Consider the following 17,292-nt stretch of genomic DNA (forward strand, 5'->3'; position numbering starts at 1 on the left):
GTTACTAACTAAACATATTACAGAGACATAACGAAACCACTGTTTTAAAAACCAAACTTTTTCTAAACCACTTACACCCATTAACTGTTTAAATAAATGACAATTTTGTTAGCCAAAAGAAAAAAAACCTCCTCTTTGGCACTTCCTTGTTCCTTAACTCATCCCATCTCTTTTCAGACTGCCAATTCTACCTGATTCATATCCAAACGCTTGTAATTTCCTGCCTTCAGTAGCCTGCTCATCTATTTTCCCACGTGTCCCTGTGCTCCTGCCACAATATGTTGCACATTTCACCCAGAGTAATAATTTTAAAATTTAAACTTAACAATGTTATGTTGTACCTCCTTTACCTGAAACTCTTTTGTCTTGTCATGTTGCTTTAAGTTAAAGTCCAAAAAGCAAAAATCAGTCATAACACTCTGAATAATAAAAAGTCTAAGTTGTGATGCTCACTCGTCATAGTTCTGCTACAGTTTCCTGTAATGTACACACATACACACACACACACACACAAAGACACACTACAGAGCTAAGGCCTCTTTGACATTTAAACCCCTTCTCAGTAGAGAAGAAATCTCTTCTCAAAGTTAGCAAAGATTTCCTGATTCACACAAACCCTAATATTTCACTCCAAATCTGTCCAGAAACTGCTACTTTTCCCTCTCATGATTACACACAGCTTTTAGCTTTAATCATGTCTAAATATATTTAACGTCGTCCCCTCCAGAGAAATATATTTAGCTGAATAAATATTTATGTTTATGTTGTGCGTGTGTGTACAAAGTATTTAAGAAAAGATAAAAATTTATAAATAGAAACAAAAGACCAGTTTACTCTTTATTATAAACATAACACTATATTGAAATGACCTTTGAAAAAATTATGATAGTGAAAAAACTCTGATATAGAAAAATTATGACAGTGAAAGGAATCTGATCTAACTGACTCATCTTGCTTCTAATGAACAAGGTGGCATTGTTCGTTCCTGAGTGTAGGCCAAGCTAACTACTGGAGGAATTTAGTTTACAGTTTAACTTTAAAACAAAGATGATAGCAACCCTTTCTAAAATGAACCCCCTGCATGCTCAGGAACTGTGTATAAAATGAAAAAATTAGCCACAATTTAGAATTATAGAATTACAGTTTAGGAGTCACAAGATTTGTAACCTCCCAGTTGCTCCTATAGATAACATAGATAACATCTCTATTATAAAACTAAAGACTGATATTTGAGATATTTTCCAGCCCCTGCATTCTGATGAACCTGGACCGGTAATCCATACCAATACACTGGCTCATCTTGTCTTGTAACCCCCACCCAGGAATGAACTCAGGGCAAGAAGACAGTTTCAATGCACTGAGATTTCATCCTCGACCCAACTAATGAACATTCCACATTTTCTAACCCCTTCCCCACTAAACTTTCCTTAAAAAGCCCTAGACTCCAAGCTTTCAGGTAGACTGATCTGAATAATAAATTCCCATCTTTTCTCTTGGCTAGCACTGCATTGATCACATTCTTTCTCTACTGCAATATCATGTCTCAGTGAATCAGTTCTATCTGTGCCATGGGCGTGAATAACCCATCAGGCAATGACAATATTTACCGCTAGTAGTAATTATTTTTATAAGTTCTATTCTATATATTAAGGGGTACAGCATGATATTTTGAGGTACATATAATTAGTGAAACGATTAATATACTCAAACAAATTAACATATCTATGATCTCACAGTTACCCAGTGTTTGTACATGTGGCAAAACAAATTTAAAATTCACTCTTTTATCAACTTTTAGCAAGTAATTACTAGTAATTTTAAACTATTTATAATAGTACCTCACAACATATATAAAAAGTAACTAAAATGAATTATAGACCTAATTGTAAAGTCTAGCACTCTAAAACTTCTAGAAAAAAAGTAAGAGAAGATTTTTATCATATTAGGCTAAACAAAGATTTCTTAAATAAAAGAATAAAATCAACACATCTTTTTAAAGTAATAAATTTGACTTAAACTTGTAAAACATCTATCCTCCAAAAGAAGCTGTTAAAGGAGTGAAAAGGAAAGCCACAATCTAGGAGAAGATATTTGCAAATCTCATCCTTTAGAATGACTACAATTAAAATTTCCAACCACAACAAGTGTTTGTGAGAATTTGGAGGAACTGGAACTCTCATAAGCTGCAGGTGGAAATGTGAAATAATACAATCACTGTGGAAGGCATTTTATCAGCTTCTTTAAAGGCAAGATGTATACATGTAGTCCAGTCAGCCCACTCCCAGGTATTTAGTCAAGTGAAATGCTGTCTTGTGTTCACATAAAACCTGTACTAAAATGTTTATAAAGACTTTATTTATAGTCAGCCAAACTGGAAATTGGAAAGAATGCAAATGGTTTTAATGAGGAAATAGATAAACTGTAGTAGATTCAAACAATGGAACACTATTAGGCAATATAGAGGACCAAATCAGTAATACAAATAACAACATGGATAACCTTGAATGCACTATGCTAAGAGAAGAAACCAAGCACAAAAGGCGACATACTCTATGATCTCACTGACATTGCATTTGGGAATAGAAAAAATCACAGGGACAGAAAACAGATCTATTGCTTTCAGGTGCTGAGGTAGGGAAACTGTTTGATTAAAAAGTACAGGGGAAGTTTTGGGGACTCTTCTATGTATTGATTGTATGGGCCACTGCTCTCTTGTTTTGCAGAATGCTCAGAATTATACAACAAAAATGGTAAAGTGTTCCATGTTTAAATTATACCTAATAAAAATGGAAAATTATTAAAAGGCAGAGAAAAAAAGGAATAATATTTGGTACTAGGAAATATTAAATCACACAGAAAATATAATATTTCTGTTATTTAAGTTATATTGGAGTGATTTTTAAAAAGAAATAAAAAAGCAATAGGAAGTGTGATATTGTGATTTATTTGGTCTTTGTCCTAGTTTCCTAGCACACAGCTCCTAAAATGATCTCCCAAATGATGAGTTCCTTCGTATGCTAATGAAACAATTGTTAGCAGGGTGAGGGGTGTTCGGAGGGGGGGGGAGTGGGGGTGGTCCCTGGATAGCCTGGCAGGGTGTATTTTTGCCAGGGGAAGCAAACAGGAGATTTGAGGGTTGAAATTTTCATTCTTACCCACTAATCACATGGGAGAGGTGAGGGTTTGAAGATAAGCCAATCAATCACGCCTATGTAATGAAGCCTCTATATATACTTAAAAAGACAGAGTTCAGAGAGCTTCTAGATTATTGGCATTGCCTGTAGGATAACGCACTAGGAGAGGGCAAGAAAATTCTTTCCTCTTCACACACACCTTGCTCTATGAATCTCTTCCATCTGGCTGTTTATCTGTATCTTTGGAATAAATGGGTAAACTTAAGTAAAGTGTTTCCATGAGTTCTGTGAGCTGCTCTAGCAAATTAATCAAACCTGCAGAGGGAGAGTCCTTCAAATTCCCAATGTGTAGCCAGTGAATCAGAAGTGTGTGTGACAATCTACTGCTTACAATTGGTGTCTGGAATTGGTGGGCATGCTCATGTGACTGAGCCCTCAACTCCTGGGATCTGATCCTATCTTCAGATAGGTAGTGTCAGGATTAAGTTGAATTATAGGACAGTCAGGTGATATGTGCTAGAGGATTGGTTTATTGGTGTGTAGAGAAACACCCCCACACATCTGATCTGAAGTGCTCTGTATTTTATTGAGTGTGGAAGTAGAAAAAACAGCTTGTTTTTTCTCTCTTTCAAAGGAAGAAATTAAATATTTGGAAATCTGGCCAAAATTGCTAAATTTTTACCGAAGTCGATTTCTCTTCTCACTGGCAACTTGGCTAAATTATTTTTGTTATATGCATGGGCCAAAATTTGTCCTTGTGTATTGGCCTAAAATGGCCTCTGTGCTGTTTACTTCTTTGTAGCAGGCTAGGACTATTAGTCTGAAGACTACCGCAGCAAATTTAAACTCTTGTACAATTAGTTGATTTAAATGTGGTCCAAATGGACATTTTAAGCCATGTGGATGCTAACTACTTTTCATATGCTTCAAAACTGCATGCAAAATTTGCTAACTGTAGATAAGATAAACTCTGTTAAACTCTTTCAGAGCTCTCTGACCCACACACTTTCGACCCTGTGGCTGAGCAACATCATTAGGCACGTAATCTTCCTCCCTGATTTCCACCTCTCCCCAGTGAGCGTACTTGCTCTATTCCCTTTGGATCTGCTATTATTGTAAGGTCTCTTGCTGAAAGGGACTTCCTCTCTCATGCAAACCTGTCCCAGTGCTGCCCAAGAAAGCTTATTTTATGTTCCTGCTTGTCATGGTCCTATCTCTTCTTTGATCAACCTCCAAATCCTCAGTCTTACCACAACTCTTAAGCATCACATGGGTTAGGAGTGGTTGTGGAACGAATTTCGAGCTAAGGGAAAGTGAAGGAAAGCAATAAATAGTATTTCTAGGCCTTTCAAAATCACATAAATAGGAAAAGAAGGGCTATTAAACCACTTATATTTGAAAGTTTTTTTTCACTACAGCAGCTAAGTTTACTTTTTCTAAATCAACATAGGAGAAGAAAAATAAAATAAAATAAAATCATAATATTAGGCTAATTTTTATACAACTTTGATGTTTCTCATTTTAAATAGTATAATAATAATTCCTTGAGTATATATTCATTAACACTCTCTCATGTGCAATGCATTGGGTAATAAAGTAATAAACATGACAGCTTTGATTCCCAATAAAATTTGGCATGCTCAGCTTGATTCATTATAAAATATAAGAAATTTATACAGACTAGTACTGAGCATGAATAGAAGGGAGAAGTTAATTACTCAAGTTAATTACATAACTCAGGATCCCATGGCACCTGCTCGTTTCAGACCTCTTCATAAGCCCAAAAATTATGGTATGTGTCCACCCACCAATTCCTTGAAAAGTAGCAACTGCTGTCCTATTTATGGGTGAATCTGTATATTATTCTGGTAGCAGCCATAAGTAGACATCTGCTGTCCTATAAAGTTCATTTTCTAATTATTATATTTTTGGTAATAAGCTTGGTTGTTCATTTCTCATGGAAGGAAAGATGGTTAAGTTTTGGATCTACATGGACTCATGGGAAGTGGTTAATAGGTGAGCAAAATTTGGAAAAGTTCACAGTGAATATTTAAAAATTGGTGGAAGGAGATCTAGAAAACAAGTATATAAATGGTCTCCTTAGAATAATGTGAATATATTTGTATACCAAATATATGCTAACCAAAAATTTATCTACACAGAAGGAAGTTTTCAATAATTAGTGGTATAAAAACTCTCCATGGCAGACAAAACAACATGGTGTTTTCCTTAACAGGATCTGGCTACAACAGTTGCTGTGAAAATTAGAGCTCAATGCTGAACTCCTAAGATAGTAACAATTCCCAGCTAGTAACAATGTACTAACTCAGTAATTGTATTGAACCCCTTTAATCATAGAGGGTCAGAACTTTGTCCTCACAGGGGAAAACATATTTCAGGTATAGATTTGCTTTTGATGCTCACTGGTGTTGACATAATTGGACTTCTGTATTCTTTATCCAGCTCCATGGCATCTCAGACAACATCAATTCTGCAGTGGACACTGCTGGTTCCATCCTCAATACTCTTCACTAGGACAGGGTATACATCCCTTGGCATTACCAGGATTGGCTGCTAATAGTTAATAACTTTCTCACTATCTGGAGAATTGATACCATCCAGTGATAGACTTGTATGGGCTAAAATGGACCACTCTTTCCTTGAGAAGGAAAAATCTCTGTAGTTCCTTTTTTGCTGCATACCCTCCCCATGTGATGAAACTGAAGCTAGATTTCAGCAGTCCTGTGCTTAGCTTGTTTTCCCCCTATTCTAACTGCCCTTCTTGAATAATTTATTATATAAAATAATTTTACAAGAATCTTCATCTAAGATTTGGCTTCTAGGCATTTCACTAGGGTCTTTGCTATAAAGCAAAGGAATTTGTTACAAAAATAATTTATTGTAACAAATCATTTGGTTCATACACAAATAATTTACCATTTTTCGTCATGAGTCCCATCATCCAGAAGTATCTGGCTTGATGAAATGACAGAACAGCCAGCTGAAAGATAAATCATGGCATCTGCTTGATGACAAACCTGCAAACTTAGGATAGTTTTCTACAAGATTTGTTATATGCCTTAAACCATAGCCAATATATAATATCGCCCTCCCTGTAGCCTTGCCTCACATACATGGGAATAAAAGGTAAGAAGTGGGGATCATCCCTTACACTATTACAGCTAATAAACGATTTGAAGAATTTTGCTTCTTATCTCTGATCTCTTATAATGAGTGGGTTTGCTTCTTACCTCTGACCTCTTATAATGGGTGGGTCTCTTATAATGGGAAACCTGAGAAAGGAGACCTTCAAAAAGAAAAAGATTTTGAATTTGTTTAACTAAAAGCAGAAATTTTCCACTTGCCATTTTTACTTTATTGTAAAGCTAAACCAGTCGAAAGCAAAAGGAGTTCATTCTTCTAGTTGGTATAATTTATCTTTATAAATCCAAATGGATTCACCAGTTGTTAAGATTTGAGAAGGAGCAAAATCAGAAACTATTTGATCTGAGTATATACCTCTGCTAGTATTTTGTCAGCAAAGGACTCTACAAGTCTTCATGCAAAGAAAGCTACTTTATGTGTAAATCATATATGACTTTCCTTTCTGCTCATTAGCAATACATTGTCACAAATACATCTGAGAGACTTTTAAAAAACTGATGTCATGTGTCTTCCTATATATGTAGCGCCTTTAACACTGCATGCAATTTTTTGCCTATACATACATACACATACAGTATGTTCATATAATTTATGTCTGCATATTTTCATAACTGTAGTTCATTTATTATAATGAAATTTTTGTGATTCTGTTGTTTACATGAAATTAGCTATTTTCAAAGGAAAGAATTTTTTTCAGTAAGTTAAATACCAGACATCACAATCGTGAATGGCAATTTACACATGCAGCTACTGTTAATTGGTTTTCTAATTTCTTTATTGAGTTTTCCACTGGTTTGGTGAAATAATGTACTACCAGTATGAAGGGAAATGTGTTAATTTTGTAGGAACTGTATCTATGGCATGGAGGAAGTGTAAGTATGGCTATCAGTCATATATGGTGCAAAGAGCATTAGGCTGAGGTTCATAACAGGTGGGTTAGCTTCAGTTCACAGCTATGACAAATAACCAATTACACCCTGAGCAAGTCATTTGACCTATCTAGGTTAACACATTTAGGAATAATAAACCTTGTTAGTGGGACAGAAAGTAATATATTCTCGGGTAGTGAAATATAAGAACAATAGTCTTACTCCTTTATCTGCTAACTAGCAATATGTCATTGTTTCTTTAAATGAGTTAACAAAGTAGGAAATATATTTATTAAAATGTTTTTTAACTCTTAATTATTTGACCTTATAAACTTTTAATAATTTTTATTAGTCAGAAAACATATTGATCTATTCTAATTAAATATACTGTTTCTTGTTATTATTTTGGTGATACTGAAACTTCTTTAGCTTTGTTTGGAATATCTATTATATATATATATATATATATATGTAAAACATTGAGTCAATATATGTATATTTTTCACATGTAAATTTCCACAGAGCTTATTTAACAGTGATTAGAGTTGTTAGACATTCTTTTTGTTGATAAAATCACATACACACAGATCTTGCACAGGGAACTAGTATCATCTTTCCATAATGAAATAACATATAAAATATAATAATGTGTTTTTGCTTCATTTTATATGAAATAACTTCTTTAGTTTTCTAATGTAACTGTCAATTGCTATTTCCTTATCATTGGTTACATTTAAATGGTGTCACATTAAATTATTTTCAACATTTTTACAAGTAAGCACATATATAAAGGGAAAAATACATGATGACTTTTTTCTTCATACTCTTATGTTACTGTCCTCCTATTTTGACAGAAATTAAAAGTAACTGAAATTCTTCTGATCACTTTTCAAAGACTCAGTGTGTCCATAACTAAGGAAAGATCCCAGCAGTTGTTTGAAAAGAGGACTTGTTGACATTAAAGGAATTTCAGAGAGGTGTAAATTAGCTTTGCTTTTCATTTAGCAATTGACAGATGGTAATATTTTGAGAAGATAAAATAACAAAGTGATTAGCTGTTTGACTATTCCTCAAACTTTTCTTCATGCTATGTTTCCAGAAGCCAGTGTTGATGCCCTGAAATCCTCAGAGTGTTCTGAAAGAAAAGACTCAAACAATGAACATTTTTATCTCTATGAATTGAGATTTCCTCTGAATCTCTAGGAAACTCAGGTCACTGTGGGCAATGAAGATTCAGCTCAGGTATGTATTCAGGTAGGAGTCAGGTTAAGTCAACAGGGAAAGTTACAAGAGTTGTCCTGTTTGACTCTTGATTAAAATAAGTAAATAAGCTGAGAGCATTTAAGCAAAGCAGGAAATCTCTAGTTTGCCATAGTCTTTTAGACTCCTTACTGATTTATACCTGGCACTCCTGAGAACAGTGCCCACCACAAGAAGGTTGCTCAACAAATATTTGTTGAAAAAACGATTGTTACTTCTTTCCCTTGAGACAACTTGTGTTTCTGCCTCATGAATTTTATTTTTCCAAAATTGCCCAATGTTTTAACGATGTCCAATATTAAATGAAGAATTTCAGAAGTTCAAGAAATTATTTTGAATAAATGATGAATGAGCAAAGTTATACATTGTGCAATTAGACTTGGAGAAAGAACCACAGATTATTTCTTTTCATAGTCCTACTTCTATAACCAATCAAAGCTCATGTAATTTAATTTTGTAGTCTTCCACAATCTGGTCTCCCACTACCTTTTAAACTCTAATTCCACTTACATTCATATATCAATGCAACCTTATATTCAGACTGATCTTAATATTATTCAAGGTCCAGATCATAATTGCCCCTTCTTTAATCTTTTCTCACAGAAATGGTGATCCCTCTTCCATAAGCTAATTTGTATCCTGCTCTCCTTTCAAGGTATTATTTATTTGTCTTCCAAAAACCTTTTGATTATTCTAGCCTATTAATCTATTGGCGGTCAGAGCTTGTATTTCCAAAGGTATTCAGTAAATATGGTTTGTACTTTCCTGCATTTTTACCAATTGTTTCATGTGTTTCTGTCTTGTTTCCTTGTCAATAGCTCATTAAATGAAGACTAGATTGGAAGATTCAGCTGGAAAAGTTAGTTAAGTCCATGCATAAAGTGTCTTTATAAGGAGATTGAATTTTATTATGTGAGACAGGCTAATTTTTGTATTTTTAGAGGAGGCAGGGTTTCACCACATTGTCCAAGCTGGTCTCGAACTCCTGTCCTCAAGTGATCTGCCAGCTTCGGCCTCCCAAAGTGTTGGGACTACAGGATGATCCACCTGGCCCAGCCAAAATGTAAGCTTTTTGTCAGGAATTCTCCAAGAATATTTAAATTCTTCAGCTTTCATTTCCATTCATAAGACTCAAAAGATAATATACACAATTGTAGTGACCAATAGATGTTTGACGTTATCACTATAATGAAATAATTATAAAGCCAATTTAGTTCATATAATGTAGTGTATATTTTTACAAAGAATTGACTTGAACGGGTAAAAGTATAAATGATGAGAACGACAATATGAAGCAAGCAAAATTTTATTTTTAAGAAAAAAATGTCATATCTCCATTTAATTAAACATATTTTGAAACAATTATACATTTAGGATCTTACATGACATTTTGAACTATAATATTTTTTGTCTTATTAATTTTTATCCAGGTCATGTGTTACTCCTCACATTTTTAGTTTAATTTGAAACTTTTAAAATAATCTTTTAGCATAATCTCTGTGATAAAAAAATTTAAACCTTGAGACAACTGAGAAACATTATGAATAAAAAAATTCAATTATATTTATCTTTTATGTAATATTACATTACAGCTTATTATTACATTAATATTTTATCTATACTCAAAATTAACTGTAAGGAAAATTAGCTTACTATTTATTATTTCCTAAAAGTAAAGGGATGCATCAGAACATTTACTTAACTTTGCTGCTCATTAGATTATTGTTTCATTATATTCTAAATTATCCAAATAGTCCATGCTTTGTTTCAATTACTGGAAGAAAATGACAACAAAACTGAAAATATATTTTTAGAAATGTGATTCATGCTTAGTACTCCTGCAGGAATGCTTAGAACTTAACAGTACAAAAGTTGAAATTAGTTGATATGACTAAGATCTTTACTATGGCTAGAGTCTGATGCCAAGATATTTATATTAGGTTGGCGAAAAGTAATTGCAGTTTTGCCATTGAAAGTAATGGTAAAAACTGCAATTATTTACCATTAACCGAATACATTCTAAAGCCATTTTTGTATATTCATAATTCAGTTTCAGAAAATGTATCCATATAGTGAGTGATTTTGGATATACATTTTTTTCTAAAGGGAGTTTTTACTTGTTCAAGAACTGAACCGAACTTTCAGTTAGGTTTTATAGGGATATTTCTGATCTCTTCAAAATAGTATAAAACGGTAATTTTGAGTACTTATAATCATCATTTTAAATATGTCTCAAGATAGCCCATTTCACTTCCAGTGTGCCTTGTCACAAAATTTACCTTATAATTCATGTAAATTAATTGATAATCTATTTTCTTATTCAATATAAATTGGCCTCATGGGGCAGGGGAAGAGTGGAAATTGTAAGTTTATTTGAACTATGTATGTATGTTTTTACACATATATATGTGGAGTGAATATAATGAATGGTTAGAAGAATCTATGTTCTTGCTTTGGTGCAGTGTTTGTGCCTCAACGAGTATCAAAATGAGGACTTGAAATGGAGATAAAAGAATGGGGATTAAGATGAGCTCCCAAACTAATAGTTTTTGTTTTCTTCCTTCTTTATATTCAACCTGACTTTTTTTTATTATTATTATACTTTAAGTTTTAGGGTACATGTGAACAACGTGCAGGTTAGTTACATATGTATACATGTGCCATGCTGGCGTGCTGCACCCATTAACTCGTCATTTAGCATTAAGTATATCTCCTAATGCTATCCCTCCCCCCTCCCCCCACGCCACAACAGTCCCCAGAGTGTGATGTTCCCATTCCTGTGTCCATGTGTTCTCATTGTTCAATTCCCACCTATGAGTGAGAACATGCAGTGTTTGGTTTTTTGTCCTTGTGATAGTTTACTGAGAATGATGATTTCCAATTTCATCCATGTCCCTACAAAAGACATGAACTCATCATTTTTTGTGGCTGCATAGTATTCCATGGTGTATATGTGCCACATTTTCTTAATCCAGTCTATCATTGTTGGACATTTGGATTGGTTCCAAGTCTTTGCTATTGTGAATAGTGCCACAATAAACATACGTGTGCATGTGTCTTTATAGCAGCATGATTTATAGTCCTTTGGGTATATACCCAGTAATGGGATGGCTGGGTCAAATGGCATTTCTAGTTCTAGATCCCTGAGGAATTGCCACACTGACTTCCACAATGGTTGAACTAGTTTACAGTCCCACCAACAGTGTAAAAGTGTTCCTATTTCTCCACATCCTCTCCAGCACCTGTTGTTTCCTGACTTTTTAATGATTGCCATTGTAACTGGTGTGAGATGGTATCTCATTGTGGTTTTGATTTGCATTTCTCTGATGGCCAGTGATGGTGAGCATTTTTTCATGTGTTTTTTGGCTGCATAAATGTCTTCTTTTGAGAAGTGTCTGTTCATGTCCTTCGCCCACTTGTTGATGGGGTTGTTTGTTTTTTTCTGGTAAATTTCTTTGAGTTCTTTGTAGATTCTGGATATTAGCCCTTTGTCAGATGAGTAAGTTGCAAAAATTTTCTCCAATTTTGTAGGTTGCCTGTTCACTCTGATGGTAGTTTCTTTTGCCGTGCAGAAGCTCTTTAGTTTAATTAGATCCCATTTGTCAATTTTGGCTTTTGTTGCCATTGCTTTTGGTGTTTTAGACATGAAGTCCTTGCCCATGCCTATGTCCTGAATGGTAATGCCCAGTCAACCTGACATTTTGAAGAAGCCAACAAAAATACTCAAATATTACTACCCTAGTAAGGCATGAAAAATAGTGACAAGATAATTATTATAAAGTGATTTTTGATACATTTTACATGTGCAATATGGAATTATCAAAATTTTTTAGCAGGGAAGTTACAGATCAGTACAGTGCTGTAGAAAGTATAATCAAAATAAGACACTTGTGAGATGTATAAGTTTGGAAATAGGAAGATTATTTAGAATATAACTGCTATCAATTAGGCATGCAATAAGAAGGGCCTGAACTATAATGATGAAAATAAATATGAAATATTATATATAACTTAATATATGTAGTTGAATAAATAATTTGAGGGAGTGTGGATATGTAGAATAACATCATCACAGGTGAGCTAAAATAATTTATAGATGATGTCAATGTTTCAAAACCGAGAGAATAAGAAAATAGATATATTCCTAAAATTGCAAGAAAGTTATGAAAAGATCATGATACTACTCAGGTTATAATTTACTCAAAAATTTAATGAATGTCTGAAAATACCTATTTATTACACACACAAACCATTGGAGCCAATCGAAGGAGTGAACCCTTCACGGGGAGGATTTTTATGGAGAATAAAAAGAAAATAATGGACTAGATGGAAGAGAATGAGCATTGGCCCTGGGATTATCAAAGACTCATTAATCACTTCAAGACTTACAAATCTCTTCATTGTTAGGTTTACTAGTACTACTCTTTCCTCTCCATTATACTTGAGATACTTTTTTTTTTGAGGCAATAACTTAACATTGTTACTAAACTTGCTGTCTTCACCTCTGCTCCAAGAACAATTTTGTAAGTCAAATCACCATGTTCTAATGTGGGTCTAGGACCAGGAGACTTGCTTTCACCTCTAGTACTTGCCGACCCTGGACACACACAAACAGTACACGTCATCTGATGCTTTTTAATTAATATTCTAAACTAAAAATTAGATAAGGTGATTAGAAATCTCAGATTCCTTTGCATTTTAGCCATCTGACATCTCATAAGCTGAATTTGGATTAAATAACTGACTCTACGTTATTTTTGAATTGAGTATTTGTGAGTCAGCTATCAGAGTTAGAGCACTGATAGTTAGCTTCTACAACAGAATAAACTATACTAACAACTGCCATACAAATAGAAAAATATTAGATCAGATCCCAAATCATTACTTCTTTTCCTCTCTGCCTATATTGCCATGATTTTGCAATTGCATATTTCTCTGGTAATTGAACATACAACATGTGAATTTGAATTTGAACTTGAATTTGCAGAATATCAATTTCCTCTCCTAAACTCACAGATGACAATTCCTACTTTACAGAATAACATTAAGTATTAACAAGATGTAATGTATGTAAATACAATTTACAAAGTGTGAATCACTACTAAAATGTGAGAATAAATTTTACAAGCAATAATACCAATCTCTCACAATTTGTACTTAACTAACAGTTGTCAAAATGAAAAGTATGCATAAAATGAACATGTAATGTGTCTTTATGGTCTGACCACAAAGACTACAGTCAATCAGTTTATATATACAAAGCATTTTTTTTTTCATGGAGCAGCCAATTCTATACTTTGTTACACAATAGAACGTTATTTTCTTTTTATTCTCCATAAAAATCTTCCCCCCAAAGGGTTCACTCCTTCTACTGCCTCCAGTGGTTTGTGTGTGTAATAAAGCTCTAACAATTGCTCACTATAATGCTGCTTTTTCCTGAAGGAATTATTGTTTTATAATTATTATTGCAAATCTAATGAGAACTAAGACATAGAATGTGTCATTGGATTTATATGTCACTTTGGGAGATATAAAAACAAATAGTCATTTATGCTACACATCAAATTGATTTAAATGTTTAATAATGATAAACACTAAGAGTGATGAATACAAAGAAGAATTGTTGAGTTCCAAGAAGGAAAATAGACCACTTCATCTGGAGGAAATGAAAACTGAGTTTTGAAGGATAAGTAGAACTACAATTGAAAAGGAAGTAGACGGGGTGAAAGGCTATTTAACATGTAGGGTTCAGCATTCACTTTTTCAACAAGTGCATATTGATTGTCCACCTCTAACAGGTACTCAGTTATGATCTGGAGATAAAAACATAAATAATAAATTATCCTTACCCTATATGCACAAAAGAAAGAGGAGAGCAATACAGTTCAGTGAACTAAGTGCTCTGATGGGAGTTTGCTACTGGAGCATAGGAAAAAATATATCTCCACTAAAACAGGAAGTTCATGGTGATCAAACAAGAATTGACCTGCATTTTTGAATTATAAGTGAGTTTACAGGTAGTTCAAAAATGACAGACAAGGTAACAACATGTACAAAAGTGTGTTGTTGTAAAATAGATTGACGGGTTAAGTGTTGATGATTTTCTATCTCTGAAGCAATAGGGTATATTAAAGGGTGGTAAAGGATAAATTTGGAATGGTAAGCTTGTATTTGTTAGGCCACAGTGTTGAAAGAATCGCTGTAAATCTGTGAGAAACAATAGCAGAATTTTAGGTTTCAAAGTTTAAAATTTGCATTGTATTCTTTTATTCAGCCAATATTTATGAAATACTACATTTTAAACACTATTTTAACACTGTGGTATACAAAAGAGGTAAGGTTCTTGCTGTCAGGGACCTTATGTTCTTGAGTACTGACAGTGAGAGCTAATGAAGTATACAATGAAGGAGAGAGCAAGTAAAAAAGTAGTCAGTTAGATAGTCACTGCCTTAATATATTATAAATGTATGGGTTTTCACTGAGACCATTGCAGAGATAGTGAGAAAGAGGAGAAGAATTTGAGGTTCATATGAGAAGTTTTAATTACATCTCTTAGTGAATTATTTGGTGTGCCAAGGGGTAGGTAAGTACAGAAAAGGTCTCTAGTAAATATCTCAGGTCTCTGGGATTGCAAATGATGAAAGCTATCAATTATAATGGGACAAATGGAGTATCAAGTATCTCCTGATGTGATGCACATTGAAGGCTGCAAAACATGTACTGTAGTATCCCTGCCAAATTCTATAGCCTGTATTCAATCATGAGGAAAACCAGACAAACTCAAATTGAGGAACATTCTACAATTAAACAGCCATGGGCATTTAAAAAATATCAGGGTCATGAAAGAAAAAGAAAGTTTGAGGAACTGAACACATGATCTTGAGTTGGCTATTATTCTTGCACATTTTCTGTAACTGATATTATATCAAACTGAAAAAAAATGAAACAAAAAGAATTGGGCAGGGGAGGAAAAACACAGAAAGAAATAAAGGGAAAGAAAACTTCTGAGAAAGAATATATGGCTGTTTGGTAGGAAAATGGAGGGTGAAAAGAAATCTGCTCAACTCTCCTTTCAGAAGTATGCTAAAATTAAGAATTCGAACCCTCAACTTTTTTTTTCTTAAAACAGTTAATGATCATCTAAACATAAAATTTATGAAAAATAAAAAATACCACAAGAGCAATGACATATGTATTCTGTGTGCTGGAAAGCTGATCTTGGGAACCTAGCCAGTATCTCCAAAGGTAAATTGAACTTTTTTTTTCATGTCTGGAATGTGGTTGAAAAGATTGCAATCAGATATAGACAGTGTGTTAGTAAGTTGGTACTAGTTTACACTTCAACTCTGGTGACAGTTGCTTTAATCAGAAAAAGATACTCTGCAGTGTTGGTTAGTTGCTATTATATCTCAAAGACCATAATTCAAAGGTAATACTAAATTTTTCCTATTTTCCATAATTAAATCAATAGTTGAGGATTTGCTAATTCAAATATTTAAAGTAAAATTGTTTTTATTAATACAAGTATTGACTTGTTAACTAGTGTAATAAATATTAGAAGTAGTTATCAATTTTAAATTATAGGTATTAACCTATAATATATAGGTGAATAGCTAAAATATTTTTGGGTACTCACTATTTCCTCAAGAGCCTAGGCAAGCCAAAAGCTTGATCCCTAAGAAGACTTCTATCCAGAAATTGGTTTTGAAGAATTTCTGTTTCTATGATAACAATCTTATGGGTAACAGAATCCTGCCTCTAGATTATCCTCTGCTTTTTATTGACTTTTTACATTAAGTTGTGATCATAGAACCTTAAAAAATCCTAGAGAACTAGGATTTTATCAAACTTCTAAGATAAATGTTATGAGAAATTGTTTACTTACTAATAAATGTTTGTTTGCTGTCTATGTCAGGGGCAATGTTTGTTCTGAGATTGTTTTTTAGTAGTAGTGAGTTTGTAGGAGAATAGTTAACTCTTATTCATATCAAATTTGGAACCTACTAAAAGTTAATTAAGAGGTGAGCACTACTAAATGGGCTTTACTCAATTAGCAACATACATCTTGATGGGGAAAACCGAAGTATTTGCTGATCCAGAGGCATAAAAGAGCTTAGAGGTCATCCCAGAATAGTGTTTGAATTCATGGAAAGGTTGAGGAATAGAAAACAGGAGATATATTAGAAAATGAATTTTAATCTAGAGTTATAAACTAGCTAATGACAATCCCTGCAGTCTATTTGTAAATTCCAACTGACATAAACAATTAGTTTCAGGCAATTTAAAAGGCAATGTAAGATGGGAGAGGAAGCTAACACAAAATATATAGATTTGCCTCTATTTAAGAAATAGTTGAGTATTCAATAGGGTTAAGTTAGAGGAGAAAATTTCACAGAAATTACTACTGAGGAGAGTCTTGGCCAGATGGGCAGGAATAAATGTTATAATAAATCACTGCAGGGGACAGGTACATATACAGTTAGCAATCCCTCTACTTTTTTTCCTCCTATGCCAGGGCAGAGGACTATCCTCAGGGAGAATATTCACAGGAAGCAGTTTAGAAATAATGGGCCGAAGTCCACGTGGTCTACTGACCCAAATCTTTAATCTAGCTCCTTATTCAAACTCTCCTTCAATAGTAACCCTGCATTTCAGAAGTGAAAGAAAAAAAAAAAAAAACGCCATTCTCATGTAACCAAACAAAAATTAAAACTCTGCATATAAAGGCTTGGGTGAGCTTCTCTGGTTGACAATACTTCATGAGTGTTGTCACTTGTTATTGCTGGGAGAAATAAGCACTGTGTGCACAATTACTGGGAAAGGACACCTGGAATCTATCACCCGAAGCCTCCCGGACTCTGCTC

Source organism: Pan paniscus, chromosome 3, assembly GCF_029289425.2.
Source record: "Pan paniscus chromosome 3, NHGRI_mPanPan1-v2.0_pri, whole genome shotgun sequence".
Classification (NCBI taxonomy): Eukaryota; Metazoa; Chordata; class Mammalia; order Primates; family Hominidae; genus Pan; species Pan paniscus.